The sequence below is a fragment of the Bufo gargarizans genome, chromosome 5 (genome assembly GCF_014858855.1).
Source record: "Bufo gargarizans isolate SCDJY-AF-19 chromosome 5, ASM1485885v1, whole genome shotgun sequence".
NCBI lineage: Eukaryota > Metazoa > Chordata > Amphibia > Anura > Bufonidae > Bufo > Bufo gargarizans.
In genome coordinates this window covers 227181801-227203786 of record NC_058084.1, presented here as the reverse complement: position 1 = coordinate 227203786, position 21986 = coordinate 227181801, and positions in this window count along the sequence as shown.

Here is a 21986-nt window from a genome sequence, read left to right as displayed (position 1 = left end):
GGACGATTCTATGGGTGACACCCCACCTCTCTCCCTTCCAGGTGACTAGTAACCCATTTCCCAGTCTGGGAAGACCCCAGAGCGGTCATGTTTGGACTCTCCTGGTTCCTCTGGGTGGGAGGTGCATTTTGAGGGTACCTACATTTTTGGGTCATAATTCCATATAGCCCCAATATGCTTTTTGGGGCTCTCAGAGCACGGTTCACATGTCTCTCCTATGCGCTCCTCCCTCCCAGCTATCTCTGCTTCTGATGTGTAAATTGAGCAGGCTGCAAGGAAGGGCCAACTAGCATGTGTTTAATTTTCATGGTTCCAAGGTGGGCAGGAGACGTATGGGCTGGGGTTTGTTATTAGAAGTTGTCCGAGGTGTGACGTGATCTCAGCAGGGGGTGATTAGAGTCTGTGGTCTCCAAAGGGCTACAGGAACGACCATATATGGACGTCCTGTTTCCTGATTAAATGTGGTTAATTTTTCTAAACTGACAGTCATTTTTTTAATAAGATCCGGACGGGGACATGACATCGCGTCACAGTCTCCTTCTAGGAAACCCCTAGATCTGGCGCTGACTCCTGTCAGTATGTATAGACCCTGAAGGTGGGAAAATACATACATTGGAACCTAAAGCCTAGGAGCCCTGAGATGCCCTAGAGGCAGTGAAAGGTAATGAGACTGCTGGTTGCTTCCCAGGTGAACGAACCAGCAGTGCAACTTATCTAATAGAAAACGGATGAGCAGGAACATGGGTAAGGTCCACACACCAACTCTTCCAAATCCAAGCAGAGAATATCAACCGCATGGTATGAAGTGTGAAACCAAACTAAATAAGGAAGCAGTAATGACCGCCAGCTGCACCTGACAAAAGGTGTGGTCATTACCAAACAACAATACTGAGAATCAAAAGACTGTCAGTTAGCCTCACGTGCAGTCAGTCTCTCTGATCTTCTAACCTCTTTCACAGACGGTACTGTGACGGTACCCCCCCCCCCCCTTCTACGGGTGACCTCTGGACACCCAGAAACATAGAAACATAGAATTTGTCGGCAGATAAGAACCATTTGGCCCATCTAGTCTGCCCAATATACCCAATATAGTCTGCCCAATATACGGACCAATCTTATCCTGATTAGCCCTGTGAAAGGCTATCACAAGGCGACTGGTATTAACGTCAGCTGCTGGAACCCACATTCTCTCCCCTGGACCATACCTCTTCCAGTGAACAAGATTCTGGAGGGATCTACGGAGAATTCTGGACTCGGGAGTCCACTATCCTGGCGATCTGAAATTTGAGATTACCATCCACCATGACAGGAGGGGGTGTCAGGGAGGACGGTTCAGCAGGTTCAACATAACTCTCCAATAATGATTTGTAGAAAACATTATGAATCTTTAAAGCCTGCGGAAGTTCAAGACAAAAGGCTACTGGGTTTATAATAGCAAAGATCTTATATGGACCAATACATTTTGGGCCCAACTTCCAAGAAGGTAATTTCAACTTAATGTTTCTTGAGGACAGCCACACAGAATCACCCACTCTCAGGTCCAGACCACTCATACGTCTCTTGTCAGCCATGCGTTTATACTTCTTGCCCATTTTATCTAGATTATTTAACATTTTCTGCCAAATAGATAACATAGTAACATAGTAGTACATAAGGCCGAAAAAAGAGATTTGTCCATCCAGTTCGGCCTGTCATCCTGCAAGTTGATCCAGAGGAAGGCAAAAAAACCCTGTGAGGTAGAAGCCTATTTTCCTTTACTTTAGGGGAATAAAAATTCCTTCCCGACTCCAATCAGGCAATCAGAATAAATCCCTGGATCAACGATCTCTCTCTAGTAGCTATAGCCTGTAATATTATTACGCTCCAGAAATACATCCAGGCCCCTCTTGAATTCCTTTATTGTACTCACCATCACCACCTCCTCAGGCAGAGAGTTCCATAGTCTCACTGCTCTTACCGTAAAGAATCCTCTTCTATGTTTGTGTACAAACCTTCTTTCCTCCAGACGCAGAGGATGTCCCCTCGTCACAGTCACTGTCCTGGGAATGAATAGATGATGGGATAGATCTCTGTACTGACCCCTGATATTCTTATACATATTAATTAGATCTCCTCTCAGTCGTCTTTTTTCTAAAGTGAATAACCCTAATTTTGATAATCTTTCAGGGTACTGTAGTTGCCCCATTCCAGTTATTACTTTAGTTGCCCTCCTCTGGACCCTCTCCAGCTCTGATATGTCTGCTTTGTTCACTGGAGCCCAGAACTGTACACAGTACTCCATGTGTGGTCTGACTAATGATTTGTAAAGTGGTAGGACTATGTTCTCATCACGGGCATCTATGCCCCTTTTGATGCAACCCATTATCTTATTGGCCTTGGCAGCAGCTGCCTGACACTGTTTTTTGCAGCTTAGTTTGCTGTTTATTAAAATTCCTAGATCTTTTTCCATGTCAGTGAGTGTTTTACCATTTAATAAGTACGGGTGACTTGCATTATTCCTTCCCATGTGCATAACTTTACATTTGTCAGTGTTAAACCTCATCTGCCACTTATCTGCCCAAGCCTCCAATCTATCCAGATCGCTTTGTAGTAGTATACTGTCCTCATCAGTGTTAATTACTTTACACAGTTTAGTGTCATCTGCGAAAATTGATATTTTACTATGCAAGCCTTCTACAAGATCATTAATAAATATATTGAAGAGAATAGGGCCCAATACTGACCCCTGAGGTACTCCACTAGTGACAGTGACCCAATCTGAGTATTTACCATTAATAACCACCCTCTGTTTTCTATCATTGAGCCAGTTACTTACCCACTTACAGACGTTTTCTCCCAGTCCGAGCATTCTCATTTTATATACTAACCTTTTATGTGGTACAGTGTCAAATGCTTTGGAGAAGTCCAGATACACGACATCCATTGATTCACCGCTGTCAAGTCTAGAACTTACCTCCTCATAGAAACTGATTAAATTTGTTTGACATGACCGATCCCTCACGAAGCCATGCTGATATGGCGTTATTTGCTTATTTCCGTTAAGATGCTCTAACATAGCATCTCTCAGAAAACCTTCAAACAGTTTACCCACAACAGATATTAAACTTACCGGCCTATAGTTTCCAGGCTCTGTTTTTGGACCCTTTTTGAATATTGGCACCACATTTGCCATGCGCCAATCCTGTGGGACATTCCCTGTCAATATAGAATCTGCAAATATTAGAAATAAGGGTCTGGCTATGACATTACTTAATTCCCTTAGGATACGGGGGTGTATGCCATCCGGTCCTGGCGATTTGTCTATTTTAATCTTTTTAAGTCGCTGTTGCACTTCTTCCTGGGTCAGACAGGACACTTTTAATGGGGAATTTATTTCAACATTCGGCATGTCATTTGACAGTTTATTTTCCTCAGTGAATACATTTGTCACGAGGGTGTCAAGAGCCACGTCTGACTCCGTTATACCCGGGGTCAGGAAGTCGCAGCGGGTGGCTGCGCGCTCTATGTCTAAAGATCACGTTGTTTCTTAGTGATTGTTTTCTGTGTTTGCCTTGCAATCCTTTTTGTCTCACTCAGGGATCCGTAGCTTCTCCTCCTCAGCTGTTTCTTGTCTGCCACTCCCAACCTCCTTATATTCTCCTCTCACACTTCTCTAGTTGCCAGTTATAGAGCTTCCTGCCTGGACTTCTATACTGACCCACTGGAGCTGTGAATCCTGGTTGCTGTTCCAGAGTGCTACCCTCCGGATCCCTGTTGGGCTTTTTGTTGTCTCCTGTTGTCGCCCACCTGGGATTATATGTTGAGTCTGTATTGTCTGTCCTCCCCTTGGTGTTTTCCTTTAGAGCTAGTGGTGCGGACTAGTGTTCCCACCGCCCTGTTCACTATCTAGGGCTCATCTTAGGGAAAGCCAGGGTTTTAGGCACGTGATCGGCGTACGGGTGAGGAACCCGTCTAGGGACGTCAGGGCAGCCAGGTGCAAGCCGCAAGGTGAGTCAGGGGTCACCACCTTCCCTCTCACTTGGGCAGGGCCTTCCTCTTTCCCTCCCTCTGTGTCACGTATGTGATAGTCACGCCGATCGTGATAACATTGGAGAAAAAAATATTTAACAGCTTTGCTTTCTCCTCGTCGCTCTCTGCGACTCCCCCCTCATTACTCTTTAATGGGCCGGCACCTTCAGATTTATACTTTTTAACATTTATATAATTGAAGAACATTTTAGGGTTTGTTTTACTCTCTTTGGCAATTAATCTATCGGTCTCTAGTTTGGCCGCTTTTATTTGTTTTTTACATGTTCTATTTTTTTCCTTATATTTTTTCAGTGCTTAACCAATGTGGATAAACAGAACTGTAAACAAAGCAATAAATGACAAAAAGAAAGCATATAAAACACTAAAACAGGAAGGTAGCATACCTTCCTGTTTTAGTGTTTTATATGCTTTCTTTTTGTCATTTATTGTTTTGTTTACAGTTCTGTTTATCCACATTGGTTTCTTTTTGTTCCTTAACCTTTTATTCCAATACGGTATGTACCTCTCAGAATTAGATTTTAGGATGCTTTTAAAGATATCCCATTTTGTGGCTGTATTTTTTTTTGTGAGGACTTTATCCCATTTAGTTGGGCCTATGGCCTCTCTTAGTTGGCTAAATTTAGCTGAAATCCTTCCTCTTCAGGTATACCAGAAGTCTCAGTACCAGAAAATGTGCCCCAAAAAACGGTGACTTATCAGTGGACTCCTGCCTACAGTTATTTATGGCGAACACGGCCAAATGCAAAAAAGAAGACCACTCCTCCTGAATCTCTGAGACAAAACATCCCAGATAAGTCTACAGATTCTGGTTAGTGTGCTCAGTCTGTCCGTTCGACTGAGGGTGAAAGGAAGAGAAGGACAATTCTACCCTCAAGCGAGAGCAGAACACCTTCCTGAATCTGGAAACAAACTGAGTCCTCCTATCAGACACCACATCAGAGGGAATACCATGTAGCTTCATGATGTTGTCAACAAACAGTTGTGCGAGAGTTTTAGCATTAGGTAGCCCTTGTAATTCTATACATTACATACTGAGGAATTCGGCAAATCTGTGATAAAGTCCATGGACAAAGGAATCCAAGGTCTGGACGGGATGGACAACGGAAGTAGAGATCCTGAAGGCCAAGTATGTGTCACCTTAGCACGTGCACAAGTACTACAGGCTGACACATAGCCCTCCACGCATTTGCGCAACCCCGGCCACCAGAATCTACGAGAGATGAGATTGATTGTGGAACTGCTCCCAGGGTGTCCTGTAAGAACAGTACAGTGATGTTCCTCAAATACCTTGTGCCATAATTCCGAAGAAACAAACAATTTTCTAGGAGGACAAGCATCCAGTGCATCTCCTTGGGCCTCCAACACCTCTGCCTCAAGGTCGGGATAACTGGTGTATATTACTACCCCTTCAGACAAGATAGGACCAAGATCTTCCGAAACACCCCCCCCCCTTCCTCGCTCACGCAGGAAAGCTATGCGACAAGGCATACGCCTTGACGTTCTTTATTCCAGGGCGATAGGTGACAATGAAATTAAATCTGGTAAAAAAACAACAACCATCTGGCCTGCCTTGGGTTCAGACATTTTGCCGACTCCAGGTAAGCCAGATGCTGCTTCAACCCCTACCTTGGATGCGTCAACTTCCACAATGAATGGCTGCGACACATCAGGTTGCACCAGTATATGAGCAGAAGCAAAACATTCCTTCACTGCTGAAAAGGCATGTAATGCCTCATCAGACCAGACTGAGATATCCGCAAATTTCTTAATGATACCTGTTAATGGTTTAACAACAGTCGAGTAATTCAAGATAAATTTACGGTAGTAGTTGGTGAACCCCAAAAATCACATGAGCGCTTTCAGATTTTCAGGTCGATCCCAGTCCAACAGAGCACAGACTTTTTCCACCTGAAGATGAGAGTAGATAACCCAGGAATTGCACTTCCGGAACTGCAAATACACGCTTCTCCATCTCCGCATACAATTTTTTCCCTCTTAGGATCTGTAACACTTGTCTCACATGATCCTGATGAGTTTCCATGTCTGGAGAATAAATTAGTATATCATCCAGATACAGCACAACAAACCTGCCCACCAGATAATGAAAGATGTCATTAATGAAATGTTGAAAAACCGCAGGAGCATTAATCAACCCAAAAGGCATGACCAAATTCTCAAAATGACCTTCAGGGGTAATAAAAGCCGTCTTCCATTCGTCCCGCTCCTTGATTCTTAGCAGATTATATGCCGCCCTCAAATCCAATTTAGAGAACACCGTGGCACTGACAATCTGATTGAACAAATCCGAGATCAAAGGAAGAGCATAAGGATCACAGACAGTAATGCGATTAAGCTCACGGAAGTTCAAACATGGCCTAAGAGTTCCATCCTTTTTCTTTACCAGGAAGAACCCTGCATCCACTGGGGATTTGGTTGGTCTAATATGACCTTTATCCAAATTCTCTGTGATATATTCTCGCATGGCTACTCTTTCGGGTTCAGAAAGATTATACAACCGAGACTCGGGCAACCTAGCTCCGGGAATAAGGTTGATGGGGGAATCATACTCCCGATGTGGAGGTAGCTCCGGGTCTCCACTCTCAGAGGATACATTGGAAAAATTGGAAATAAACGAAGGTATAACTTTAGTGGTTACAACAGAAAGCGACGTGCTAAGACAGTTGTCTATGCAATAATCACTCCAATCAATCTGTCTCACTTGCCAAAATCGATGGTAGGATTATGTTTGCTTAACCATGATAAACCTAGCACCAAGGGAGCAGGCAGTTCCTCCATCACAAAACACAAAATAGATTCTTGATGAAAATCACCCACCATTAAACGAATGTTCTGCACCATTTGTGATAAACATTTTTGTGTGAGAGGAGAATCAATTGCAAACATTGAAATATTTTTATCCAATGCACTTGTTGTCAACCCATGCATACGAACAAACTGACCATTAACTAGGTTAACCCCTGGCCCACTGTCAATAAATACTTCAATTACCACAGTTTGGGAGTCTAGCGCCACCTTTGCAGGCAGGAGAAATCTGGTACTACCGGCAAAAGACAAAATTTAATTTCTCAGATTCCCCACCCACACTGCCAAGAGTGAGATGAGGACAAAACACAATTTTTTTTTTCTTTTTCACCTTGACGCTTAAATAAGGACATACATTAATAAAATGTTCCACTTTTCCACAGAAAAAGCTGAGTCTCATCGTAAGTCTAAAGTTCTTATTACCAGAACCAGGGGTAGCTTCCTCCAGCTGCATTGGCTCATCACCAGACATGTGCTCAAGTGTCTTTCTACCCAAAGTGTCAGAAGAAGCCGCCACCTTATATGATAGTACATCTGGATTATCAAAGATAAGCCCTAGAGCTCTTAAATATTCATCTACCGACCGGAGGGACTGTGATCTGGTCGGCAACCAAAAAGCCCAAGACTGAGCGTCACCTTTTAGCAAAGAAATGATTATACCCACTCTTTGACTCTCGTCCCGAGAAGAGCATGGACGCAGTTTAAAATATAATTTGCACGACTCCCTGAACCGACTAAAATTGTCGCTTCCCCCGGGAAAGCATTCCGGAAGAGCCACCTTGGGTTCAAGGCAGACCTGGTTCCCGCTGTCAAAAGCAGCCGCCTGTGGTCTCTGGATCCGTGAGACAGTCGTGCAGAGGTCAGCTACCTCCAGAGACAGCCCCTGGAGTTGTCCGACCAGTGCAAAAAAGGATACATTGCCACACTGATACAAACAAAAATGGCGGGTTTTCGGCGGTTGATAATGTCACGAATAATGGGGAGAGGAGGGACACCAGAAAGACAACAGAAGAGAGAGGACAAAGAACTAGCTCTCAAGGCTAGGGAGAAGGGAAAAGTCACCTCCTAGGAAACCCCTAGATCTGGCCATGAATCCTGTCAGTATGTATAGACCCTGAAGGTGGGATAATACATACGCAAGAACCTAAAGCCTAGAAACCCTCAGATGCCCTAAAGGTTTTGAAAGGAAATAAGACTACTGGTTCCTTCCCAGGTGAACAAACCAGCGTCTCCCTGAGGCCTAGTAACAACAAGCAGAAGGGAACAACCAAATACAAAGAGCAGTACAACTTATCTAAAAGAAAATGGATGAGCAGAAACACAGGTAAGGTCCACACACCAACTCTTCCAAATCCAAGCAGAGAATATCAACCGCATGGTACGAAGTGTGAAACCAAACTAAATAGGGAAGTAGTATTGACCAACAGCTGCACCTGACAAGAGGTGTGGTCATTACCAAACAACAACACTGAGAATCAAGAGACTGTCAGTTATCCTCAGATACAGTCAGTCTCTCTGATCTTCTAACCCCTTTCACAGACGGTACTGTGACAGTAGCGACCTGGTTTCCCCTTGGGAAAGTCTATCCCCACCATAGGGGTACTGTGAAGAATGAGGAGTTCACTTAGACAACGCCCTTAGAGGAGGAAGGACACGTGGCACAGTGCGTTCACACCTGCTTGTTCGTGACACTATAAACCACATATCAGAGAAACAACAATTAATAGAGAAGGTTAAATGACCATAATACCCATACCTGGTGAAAGAAGGTGTGGCAAGCACCAGAAGCAACACAGACATCATGTGATCCAAACGGAAAACATGTCAGATCAAATCACATGTTCCCAGTCTTGCGGATCTCCTGCCACTTGTCGTGGGAACATCAGTGACAGTACCCCCTTCTATGGGTGACTTCCAGGCACCCAGGACTAGCCTTATCCAGATGAGACCTGTGAAAGGCTTTCACCAAATGACTGGCATTCACATCAGATGCCGTTACCCACATCCTCTCTTCTGCTTAATAACCCTTCCAGTGAACAAGATACAGATTTGTGAAACATATTATGAATTTTCAGAGAATTTTCAGAAAAAAAAAAAAAATACAGGATTAATTTCTTGTGGACAGCCACACAAAATCACCCAAATTTATGTCAGGACCATTCATATGTTTCCTGACAGCCACACGTTTGCACTTGTTGCCCATATTCATCAAGTTATTTTGAATTTTCCGCCATATAGAAGACAATGATGACGAAAAACGTTTCTCCTCAGGAATATCAGAAGTATCTTAACCAGAGAATGTGCCAAATTGCGGGTGAAACCCATATGCCCACTACAATTGTTTATGGCAAACTCTGCCAAAGACAAAAACAAGGACCATTCCTCCTAGTTCTCAGAGACAAAACATCTTACGTAAGTCTCCAGACTCTGATAAGTGCCCTCTTATGTGTCCTTTAGGCAAACTCTCAGTAATATACTCTCTCATGGCTGTTCTTTCAGGTCCAGAAAGGTTATACAACCTAGATTTGGGCAACTTAACTTCGGGAATAAGGTTGATAAGGCAATCATATTCCCGATGCTGTCATGCATTTTCATAAGTGTACAATCTTATCTGAAGATATTATAGTCTAAATAAATATCAATGCTCATTGCCTTTAAGTGTAAAGTCAGATTGAACCAGAGTTTAAAATCTTTTATGTAGGTTGAAACAGGCCGAGATGAGGTTATGCTGAGTTCAGTTTGGGTAACATGCTTGTAACGGACATAGAGTGTATTGTCTCTTAAAATTATTATGAGCAGATGTGGTATATCTGTTAAAGCTATGATGGGTACTACAGACATGTGTCTGTGAGAGAGATCCATTTGAATAGCAATGTATTATTTTACTTCATTACAAAGTCACTAGGAAAGTCTACTTTATAGGAAGCATTGGGTGTGTGAATGTCCCATTCATGTCTTCATAGTTATATTCTATATATTCCTGTGTGGTGTAGTGGTGTATTTAAATTTGAAACATATCTTAACCAATGAATTATATAATCTGTCATCTATGTTAACAGTGTGACTATATATATATATATATATATATATATATACAGTTGCAAGAAAAAGTATGTGAACCCTTTGGAATTATATGGATTTCTGCACAAATTGGTCATAAAATGTGATCTGGTCTTCATCTAAGTCTCAACAATAGACAATCACAGTCTGCCTAAACTAATAACACACAAATAATTAAATGTTACCATGTTTTTATTGAACACACCATGTAAACATTCACAGTGCAGGTGGAAAAAGTATGTGAACCCTTGGATTTAATAACTGGTTGAACCTCCTTTGGCAGCAATAACTTCAACCAAACGTTTCCTGTAGTTGCAGATCAGACGTGCACAACGGTCAGGAGTAATTCTTGACCATTCCTCTTTACAGAACTGTTTCAGTTCAGTAATATTCTTGGGATGTCTGGTGTGAATCGTTTTCTTGAGGTCATGCCACAGCATCTCAATCGGGTTGAGGTCAGGACTCTGAGAAAGCGTATTTTCTTCTGTTTAAGCCATTCTGTTGTTGATTTACTTCTATGCTTTGGGTCGTTGTCCTGTTGCAACACCCGTCTTCTGTTGAGCTTCGGCTGGTGGACAGATGGCCTTAAGTTCTCCTGCAAAATGTCTTGATAAACCTGGGAATTAATTTTTCCTTCGACGATAGCAATCCGTACAGGCTCTGACGCAGCAAAGCAGCCCCAAACCATGAGGCCCCAACACCATACTTCACAGTGGGGATGAGGTTTTGATGTTGGTGTGCTGTGCCTCTTTTTCTCCACACATAGTGTTGTGTGTTTCTTCCAAAAAACTCAACTTTGTTTTCATCTGTCCACAGAATATTTTGCCAGTATTGCTGTGGAACATCCAGGTGCTCTTGTTCAAACTGTAAACGTGCAGCAATGTTTTTTTTTTGGATAGCAGTGGCTTCCTCTGTGGTATCCTCCCATGAAATCCATTCTTGTTTAGTGTTTTATGTTTCGTAGATTCGCTAACAGGGATGTTAGCATATGCCAGAGACTTTTGTAAGTCTTTAGCTGACACTTTAGGATTCTTCTTCACCTCATTGAGAAGTCTGCGCTGTGCTCTTGCAGTCATCTTTACAGGACGGTCACTCCTAGGGAGAGTAGCGGCAGTGCTGAACTTTCTCCATTTATAGAAAATTTGGACTGATGAACAGCAAGGCTTTTGGAGATATTTTTAAAACCCTTTCCAGCTTTATGCAAGTCAACAATTCTTAATCGTAGGTCTTCTGAGAGCTCTATTGTGCAAGGCATCATTCACATCAGGCAATGCTTCTTGTGAAAAGCAAACCCAGAACTGGTGTGTGTTTTTTATAGGGCAGGGCAGCTGTAACCAACACCTCCAATCTCATCTCATTGATTGGACCCCAATTGGCTGACACCTCACTCCAGTTAGCTCTTGGAGATGTCATTAGTCTAAGGGTTCACATACTTTTTCCACCTGCACTGTGAATGTTTACATGGTGTGTTCAATAAAAACATGGTGACATTTAGTTATTTGTGTGTTATTAGTTTAAGCAGACTGTGATGGTCTATTGTTGTGACTTAGATGAAGATCAGATCACATTTTATGACCAATTTGTGCAGAAATCCATATCATTCCAAAGGGTTCACATACTTTTTATTGCAACTGTATATATACAGTACGGACCAAAAGTTTGGACACACCTTCTGATTCAAAGAGTTTTCTTTATTTTCATGACTATAACAATTGTAGGTTCACACTGAAGGCATCAAAACTATGAATTAACACATGTGGAATTATAAACATAACCAAAAAGTGTGAAACAACTGAAAATATGTCATATTCTTGGTTCTTCAAAGTAGCCACCTTTTGCTTTGATTACTGCTTTGCACACTCTTGGCATTCTCTTGATGGGCTTCAAGAGGTAGTCACCTGAAATGGTTTTCACTTCACAGGTGTGCCCTGAAAGGTTTAATAAGTGGGATTTCTTGCCTTATAAATGGGGTTGGGACCATCAGTTGCGTTGTGGAGAAGTCAGGTGGATACACAGCTGATAGTCCTACTGAATAGACTGTTAGAATTTGTATTATGGCAAGAAAAAAGCAGCTAAGTAAAGAAAAACGAGTGAATCATTACTTTAAGAAATGGCGTGATGACGTGAACACGTCACGTTTCGCTCTCCCCCGCTGGCCTCCTCCCCCCTCCATGCTCCCGGCTCCTCCGATCCTGAGATCCTGAGCGCCGACTGAGCGCTGACTGCCTCTGCATGCTGCGACACTGTGGTGCTTTAACCACCCTTTTCAGCTGCCTTGGAATGTCGGAGTTCCTGTGATCTGCTTACCGGTCTGGCTGCTGGCTGGTGGCTCCCTCCGCCTCCTCTCGGCTCATGGTTCCTGCTGCTGGCGTGCTCTTCTCTGTTCCAGGGTTCTGATCCGCCTGGACCTCCTGTCTTCCTCCTCGGTTGGTTCCTCTCCTCTCCTCTCTGGTGCGTGGCGTGTGCCTGGACTCCGTTGCTCTGCTCGGCTCAGCTGTTCACCGGCTTCCTGGTTTGTTTGGTGCTTGCTCCCTCTGCTGGTGATCGGTGGGATTTTTTCTTTTTTTTTTCTTTCTGAAGATTCTTTGCCTGCAGTCTAATTTTCCTGAAGGCTACTGGACCATTTGCTGACTTGTCATCCGGATCTCTGCCATCTTGAAGATCAGAAATAAAGGGAATAGAGGAAGAAGGGGAAAAAAAGGAAAGAAAAAGGGGAGAAAGGGGAAAGAGAAAAAAGAAAGTAAAAGAAAAAAAGGGAGGAAGAGGAGAAGAAGAGAAATAAGCAAAGGGGGATATAAAGAAGAGTATAAAAAAAAATTAAAAAAAAAGGGCAAAGAAAGAGGTGGAAAGGAGAGACGGGGAAGAAAAAAGGAATAAGAATCGCCCCAAAACGACGGTCGATTGACGCCTCTGTAACAAAGTTGGGTTCTAAGACCCCAGAGAATAAAATTGATAAGTTTTTGAAGTCGCCCTTTTAAATGAGAAGAACTCAGCTAAAACAAAACCCTCCGCTAATCTGAAAAAATCGACTAAAATTCCCCAAACTGATGAACTTTCCGAGGACGGTTCAGCGGAGGTAGATCAGGAAGTAGGGGGGGAAGGTCTCTCTGCACAGATGCGAACTGAACACGACCCCTCCGTTTTGGATAAAATTCTCTCTGCCGTGGAGAACAACGGCATTTTAGTGCAAGAGATGTCTACTCAACTGGGGTCTGTGCAGAGCGACATTTCTTTAATTAGAGAGAACCTGGTAAAGATCCGCGATCGAGTCCTTAATGTGGAAAAAACTGTGGACTCTTTGCAAACCGATATTAACATGTTGAAATCTAAAACTTTGCTTCTTGCAACAGAAAATCAAGCACTACAAAATAAGTTAGAGGACTTTGAAACTAGGTCAAGGCGAAACAATGTCCGTATAATTGGTTTCCCAGAGGGAGCGGAAGGTCGACATCTAGAGGAACAACTCAAGGATGTGGTTATGCATAACCTTGGCAGTGACTACTTTTCCTCCATGTTTCAAATAGAAAGAGCCCATCGAATCCCAGGAGGGAAACCTATCCCAGGGAGGCCGCCGCGTGCAATTTTAATGAAATTATTATCATCCGTCGATAGAGACATGATACTGAAAAGAGCAAGAGAATGTACTCCCATTGAATATCAGGGTACTAGGTTGCTCTTTTTTCCTGACTTTGCTCGGCAGACTCAGGAAAAAAGAAGAAATTTCATAGAGATAAAGAAACGCCTGGCGTCCAAGGAGATTAAATATTCCCTTCAGTATCCAGCGAAATTAAGAGTGATCCAGAACGGGACTTCTCTTTTTTTTGAAACACCACAGCAAGTGTTAGATTGGATGGAGCAAAGGGGTATTTAAAATTGCGCGCTACGATTGAAGCGTTGGGGGGGGGATGGAGCGGGGGAGGGGGAGAATGGCCTGAGGTTAGAGATTCTGTGGACTTTACCCTCATAAAATCTTATATAGATGACCAGGGTAGGTTTATCTTTTTGCATGGTAAGCTGCATGGTTGCAGCTACATCCTCGCTTTCTTTTATAAACCTCCGCCTTTCTCAATGTATCCACTGATCCAGCTAACACGTTTTTCTGAAGGGAGATCAAAATGCCGGCTAGTTCTGATGGGGGACTTTAATGCGGTCATGGACCCCAAAAAAGATAGATGCACACTAGATGCAGAACGGGTGAGGAATGTATGTAATTCCCCGCTGTTACAGCTCTGTTCGGAGGTTGGACTGGTGGATATATGGGAATATCTTGGCGGAGGAAAGAGAGTATACTCTTGTGTTAGCAGGGGTGGTAGAGCAATGTCTAGGATCGATTTAGCATTTACCAATGAGAGTAATTTGAGTAATATCCGAAAGATACGATATGGGGTAAGAACAGTTTCGGACCATTCACCCGTACTGGTTGAGGTTTGCACTGGGAAGAATAAGGATAATAGGGGGTTAGGATTTAGGCTGAATCCATACTGGCTTACTTTTATGGATAACCTTCAGTCCATTAAATCCCTAATGTCCTCCTTTTGGGAAGTGAATCTTCCCTCTGCTAACATCAATGTAGTATGGGATGCCTTGAAAGCATATCTGAGGGGGGTCTTTATAAGCGAGACTGCTGCAGCAAAGAGAACATTTAAAAAAAAAGAGGAGGAACTGGCCAAGGCTGCTGCAGACACAACTGAGCGATTTACCAGTCAACCTACTGAGTATAACAGGGAAGAGATGCAGAAGGCCAGCTGTTCCTTGAAGAACTATATAATAGAGAAAGCAAATCATAGAGTATTCTTTAAGGGCCTAAAATATTTTTCGGAATCTGGACATCCTGGTAGGCTTTTAGCTAGGATAATCACACAACAAGACAAGAAAAATCAATCTATTGTCTCTATTCGCAATATAGTGGGGGAAATTATAACAGACCCAGAAGGAATTAGGGACACCTTTTTACAATACTTTACTCAGATATATAGTCCCTCTTCTGGCTTGTCACCCGACCTGGCGGCGCGGTTCCTGGAGAGGATTCCACTTTCTACCTTAAATGAAGCCCAAATAGAATATCTGGAAGAGGAGCTATCTCTTCGGAGCTTCAGGAGGCTTTGGGATCTGTCTCTGGGAATTCGTCGCCAGGGATGGATGGCCTTCCATATGAGGTCTATCGTAAGTATAGTGATGTGATTCTTCCTCAGCTGCTAGAGGTTTTTTCCCAGGCAATACAGGGAGGGAGCCTACCTTGTTCTATGATGGAGGCTCTTATTGTTCTAATTCCTAAAAAGGACAAAGACCCGATAGAAATGAGTTCTTATAGACCAATTTCGTTATTAAATACTGACGCTAAGTTACTATCAAAATTTTTGGCTAGGAGGCTTTCACGGGTCATATCCACTATTATCCACCCAGACCAAAATGGCTTTATGCCAAAAAGGGGTACCCATCATAACCTGCATAGGCTATTTATGAATATTCAGTCTCCGGGATGTGGTACCCGCTCCATACTGTCGTTGGACGCCACTAAAGCCTTCGACAGGGTGGAGTGGACCTTTCTTTGGGAGGTGATGAAAAAAATGGGCTTTGGCCCTAGATTTATGGCGATGGTTCAGTTATTATATAGCTCCCCAGTTGCTAGGATTAGGATTAATGATACGATCACAGAGAGCTTTACTTTAGGAAGAGGTACCCGTCAAGGCTGCCCTCTTTCCCCTCTCTTGTTTAATATCTACATTGAACCCTTAGCAGCTAGCATAAGGCAGGATCTGCAGGTGGCCGGTTTTGGCATAATGGGGAAGCATGACCGTGTATCCCTCTATGCAGATGATATCTTGGTTTTTGTTCATCAAACAGAAACCACTCTCCCTCGCATAATGGATTTGGTTGGTTCCTTTTCTGTGCCGTCTGGTCTGGAGATCAATTGGGAGAAGACTGTTCTCCTTCCTATAGACGAGCTGCGAGGTGACTGGGATAACCAGTTAACAGTTTCTGATTCAATAAAGTACCTGGGGATTTCAGTTTCTGCCAAACCTTAGGAATATTTACAACTTAATTTGATTCCCCTGCTGATAAAGCTGAGGGCTAAAATCAAGATATGGCAAAAAATTGTATATGCAAGAGCGGACAGAATATCTTTAATAAAAATGGTAGTGCTGCCCCAGGTCCTTTATGTCCTGCGTAACTCGCCTGTATGGATCGCAGACAAGTATTTTAGATTGATAGAGCGGATGCTTAACGACCTACTATGGGGGAGGAAGTGCGTGAGATTGAAGGCGCTTTACTTCTCCATGCCCTACAACCAGGGAGGTCTTAACCTCCCCTATTTTAAGGGATACTTTATGGCCTCTCAACTTTGCTTTTTTAATGACTGGGAAAATAGCCATTTCTGCAACAGGGTGGTGAAAGACTCAGGTTTCACTGACTTTTTTACTGTATTGGAGTCCGATTACTTACTAAACATACAGACTGGGTATACACTTTTTTGCAGAATGGCTATAAAGACCTTGCCGGTTATTAGGAGTTGGTGTGGAGTTAAGGCATCACTTATCTGCACCCCATTGTGGCATAATTCAAAGCTTTTGAATTTAAGGGATTTGAACTGTTGCCAGTACTGGAGGACTAAGAATGTTCAGTACCTACATCAGGTGGTTAGTGGTGGACAAATTTTGCCCCCGATGGAGCTAGGGCAGAGGGCAGATTTGGGCGAGGTGGCTTGGTATGCATATTTCCAATTGAGGTCAGCACTCTCTAGCACTCTGAATAGTCACTTTCTTCTTATAGATACTCCTGAATTCTTACATGATTTAATTACTAAGAAAGCTGTCACGAAAATTAAAATATCACATTGTTATAGACACTTAATGAAAACATTTTTTATGGGTCTTCTTTCTCCAGGACAGAAATCTTGGTCCTCGATATTCCCAGAGGTGGGTCCTCCAGAATGGGAGGACATAGGGGAAAGCCTAAAACTTGTTTCACAGAATTTTAATCACACTGTTGTACAATTCAATATTCTGCACAAAATATATGTGACACCTATGTGGTTATATAGGAGAGGACTTAGAGCCTCCTCTGACTGCCCACGCTGTGGCGACTCCGAGGCAGATCATTTACATCTATTTTGGGACTGCCCAATGGTGGGCAGCTATTGGAGATCGGTCCAAATTACCCTGGCTCGTAAACTTAATATTGTTGTTCCTTTGTCTCCCAGGATATGGGTTCTGGGAGACCTATCGGAGGTTAACTACCAGCCCATAAAACGCCAACTATTGATTAAGGTTATGTTCTTGGCCAGGCTTCTGGTCTCTAGGCTATTGTTTTGCTCTTCCGCTCCAGATTGTAGTAACTGGTTGGCCCTGGTCGAGAAAGTGAAAAGTTATGAGAGGATTTTGTATAAACGAAGAGGATCCTATTCAAAGTGGAGTAAACTCTGGGAAGATTGGGACATGGTTAATTAATCGATCTGGAACTGCCCTTTTTTATTATATATCCTTTTTATTTTTTAATTATTTACTTAATTTTTATTTTTTATTTTTTTTCCTGCAAGGTGGGGGGGGGGGGGGCGGGTTGGGGATTATCTTATTAGTCCGGTTTTTCTGTATGCATTGTAATTAGCCATTGTTCAGTGCCGGAGAGTCCCGCTATCCTCCAGCGTTCCTGGAGTAACTTCACATCCTTCGCCAAAGTTTTTTGTTAAATCAGGGCACTGTGCGCTCTATGGGCGGGGACCCGGGGCTCGGGACCCTGGGTGGCCCGGGGGCGGGGTGCGACCCGAAATGCGGTTCTCTCTGTTGATATGTGGTTTGACTGTAGGCAGTGATACGATACATGTTTTATGGGTGCTATTAGGGGACAGGGCCGGTCTCTGGTGGTGTTTCTGTCCACATTCCTTTTAAAATGCCGGTGATTGCCGAGTGATACTCGACCTGAGTCCCCTTGCACCTGAGATACCGGTGTGATTGTATGCGAGGTACGGTTAAGCTGGGCACTAACTTTCAATCTTAACTATCTGGGGATGAGGCACCAAAATATGCATGTGGGGTTTTTTTCTTACTCCACTGCGGTAGAAGACTGCTGGACCCCCTAGGTTGCCTCAAGAAATGTTCTCGATCAAAGATCGTTGTAAGCCCGCTATGCATGGTTAATGTGAGCACCAGGTGAATGGATCTAAGATTATTAATCCTGTCCTTCTTCACCCATATTTGGGAGAGGACGCGTGGGGTGTGCGCTCGCTCCCTGGTGGCCGCCCGGGCCGCGGGCCCCCGATCTCTGCCCTTTATAGACACTAACAGGCTAAGTGAGATGCTGTATGTGTTTGCCCGATTGGGCTGCCGATGTCGGGGGAGCCCCGCTCTCCTCTTAGCAAGTGAGATTTCCATTTGACCTGAATTATCCCCATAAGTATGGGTAATTGAATGAAATTATTATTTACTATGCTTATAAATCAGAAACTTACGGACTTCAGGATCTTATAATAGCATAAATGTTATATGGATATGTATTTTTGTATTACAAATAAAATATTTAAATTTGAAAAAAAAAAAAAAGTTTCAGTCAGTCCGAAAAATTGGGAAAAATTTGAAAGTGTCCCCAAGTGCAGTCGCATAAACCATCAAGCGCTACAAAGAAACTGGCTCACATGCGGACCTCCCCAGGAAAGGAAGGCCAAGAGTCACCTCTTGTCACGAGGGTATCAAGAGCCACGTCAGACTTCGTTATACCCGGGGTCAGGAAGTCGCAGCGGGTGGCTGCGCGCTCTATGTCTAAAGATCACACTGTTTCTTAATGATAGTTTTCTGTGTTTGACTTACTATTCTTTTTGTCTCACTCAGGGATCCGTAGCTTCTCCTCCTCAGCTGTTTCTTGTCTGTCACTCCCAATCTCCTTATATTCTCCTCTCTCACTTCTCTGGTTGCCAGATATAGAGCTTCCTGCCTGGACTTCTATACTGACCCACTGGAGCTGTGAATCCTGGTTGTTGTTCCAGAGTGTTACCCTCCGGATCCCTGTTGGGCTTTTTGTTGTCTTCTGTTGTCGCCCACCTGGGATTATATGTTGTCTGTATTGTCTGTCCTCCCCTTGGTGTTTTCCTTTAGAGTTAGTGGTGCGGACTAGTGTTCCCACCGCCCTATTCACTATCTAGGGCCCATCTTAGGGAAAGCCAGGGTTTTAGGCACGCGATCGGCGTATGGGTGAGGAACCCGTCTAGGGACGTCAGGGCAGTCAGGTGCCAGCCGCAAGGTGAGTCAGGGGTCACCACCTTTCCCTCTCCCTTGGACAGAGCCTTCACTTTTCCCTCCCTTTGTGTCACGTATGTGATAGGCACGCCGGTCGTGATATTATATCTGGCCCTTATTTTTTTTCTTTCTCTATTTAGAATCCAGTATGGATCCTATTGCTGCTTTGGCAAAACAACTTCAAGGCCTGTCTTTGGAGGTGGCAGGATTGAAGGCGTCGGTCCTCCAGCAACAGCAGCAAATGCAGCAGACCACAAGCCCAGCGGTTGCTATGGGTAACCAGGTTGTTGCAGAACCCAAGGTTGTTCTTCCTGACAGATTTTCTGGGGGAAGGGACAAGTTTGTGACGTTCCGTGAGGCCTGTGAATAATATTTTAAGCTGCGCCCTTACTCCTCTGGTAATGAAGAACAGCGGGTGGGGATTGTTATTTCCCTGCTTCAGGGGGACCCGCAATCCTGGGCGTTCTCTTTACCCCCTGGTTCCCAGGCTCTCCGGTCAGTGGATGAATTTTTTGGGGCCTTGGGTCTCATATATGATGACCCTGACCGAGTCGCCCTGGCTGAGTCGAAGTTACAGAGACTCCTACAGGGAGATCGACCAGCAGAGGAATATTGCTCAGAGTTCCGTAGGTGGGCTACGGATACTCAGTGGAACGACTCGGCTCTCAGGAGTCAGTTTTGCTCTGGGTTATCCGAAAGGGTTAAGTATGCGCTTGCGCTGTATGAGACTCCCCTTTCCCTTGATGCTGTTATGTCCCTCTCTATCAGAATAGATAGACGTCTTAGGGAGAGATTGAAAATTCCTGAGCAATTGGTAACCTCTCCCAAGCAGCAGTTAGTCTGTACTGACCTTGACAAGCCAATGCAGCTAGGAGGAACTACTCGTCAGGTCCATCCTCCTGAGGCTCGCCGTAGGCGTGGGGCTTGTTTTTTCTGTGGGGAAAGGGGTCATTTCATTAATGTCTGTCCTTCCTTCCTCAAAAACAAAAGACCATCGGAACCACTAACCCCAGGCTGTGCGGAGGATGTCAGCCCGGCGGTATACGTTTCCTCCATACATCTCAATTTGTGTCGCCAGCGGTTATTGTTTTTGGTGTTAAGACGGAGACTATGTCTTTCTTTTTAGACAGTGGAGCAGGGGTAAATTTGATTGATGCCCATTTTGCCCGCACTATGGGTTTGTCTCTCTGTACGCTGCAGAGACCTATTCCCATATTCGCTATTGATTCTGCTCCTCTGTCTCAGAGAAACCTCACTCATATTGTCCATAACTTACACCTTCGGGTAGGGGACCACCATAATGACTGTCTTTCATGTTACGTTCTGGAGGGCCTTCCCTCTCCTGTGGTATTGTGTCTTCCCTGGTTGGTAGCGCACAATCCTGTGGTGGATTGGCAGGCCAGGGAGATATTGGAGTGGAGTTAGCATTGCAGAGAAAATTGCTTAAATAGCAATTGCTTAGTCGCCTCCATAGCTACCCTACCTACATTTATTTCGGACTTTGAGGACGTTTTTTCTGAAAAGGGTTGTCAGAAGTTACCACCTCACCGTCCTTATGATTGCCCTGTTAACCTGATTCCCGGTGCAAAATTACCCAAGACCAGGTTATATACTCTTTTGGGTCCCGAGAGACAAGCCATGAAAGATTATATCTCTGAGAGTCTGGCTAAGGGACACATCAGACCCTCTTATTCACCCGTGGCTGCAGGGTTTTTCTTTGTTAAAAAGAAAGATGGGGGCCTGCGTCCTTGCCTAGATTTCCGCGAGCTAAACTGGATAACCATCCGAGACCCATACCCTCTTCCTCTCATTCCTGACCTTTTTAATCAGATTGCGGGTGCTAAGTGGTTCTCCACACTTGATCTTAGGGGGGCCTACAATCTGATTCGTATCAAGGAAGGGGATGAGTGGAAGACAGCTTTTAACACCCCTGAGGGGCATTATGAAAATTTAGTCATGCCTTTAGGTCTGACCAATGCTCCTGCTGTCTTCCAACATTTCGTTAATGATATTTTTAGTCATCTTATCGGCAGGTTTGTGGTGATATACCTAGATGATATCTTAATTTATTCGGCTGATCTGAAAACACATGAAGTACATGTCAGACAGGTACTGCAGGTCCTACGAACGAATAAATTATATTCGAAAATTGAATGATTTTCCTAGTTAATGACGTAAAGTCATGATTTTATTAAAGACACGGAGGTGAGTATTGCTATCTCTTCCTTTACTAAATTCCATAGCAGCAAGAAGAGTAACCATGGTAACAAAAAGAAACACCCCTAAGGGTAACCCCTCCCTCCCATCAGTCCATAAATAGCTCCTCCATAGGGACCACTTCCTCTTTCTTTGTCCAACTGCAACAACACAAACATCCAGACGACCGGGATCTACTAAACCGGATCACTCCAACGGGAGATGACCAAAACAGCGAACCAGACTTGAAACGAGCTGCACCGACCTGATCCCAGATCAGGAGAGTCAACCTAGGGGGAGACGGAAAACAAACAGTATGGTAATCTCAGAGTAATGAATACTGTAAACAGCAACAGCGTTAAAGCCGAACTAAATTGGCAGACACATAGAATAAATAACATAACGACAAATGTAAAATCACAGATACAAAATGGTAAAACCGTACCGGCAATATATAAAGGTAAGTAAAACCATCTAAAGGGAGGGAACAGGAGGGCAATACTCGCCTCCGTGTCTTTAATAAAATCATGACTTTACGTCATTAACTAGGAAAATCATTCAATTTTATCACAAGACACGGAGGCTCATATTGCTAGTTCAAAGTGAAGAAAAAACAGACGAAAAAGCGTGAGGTCCAGGACGAAAATAAAA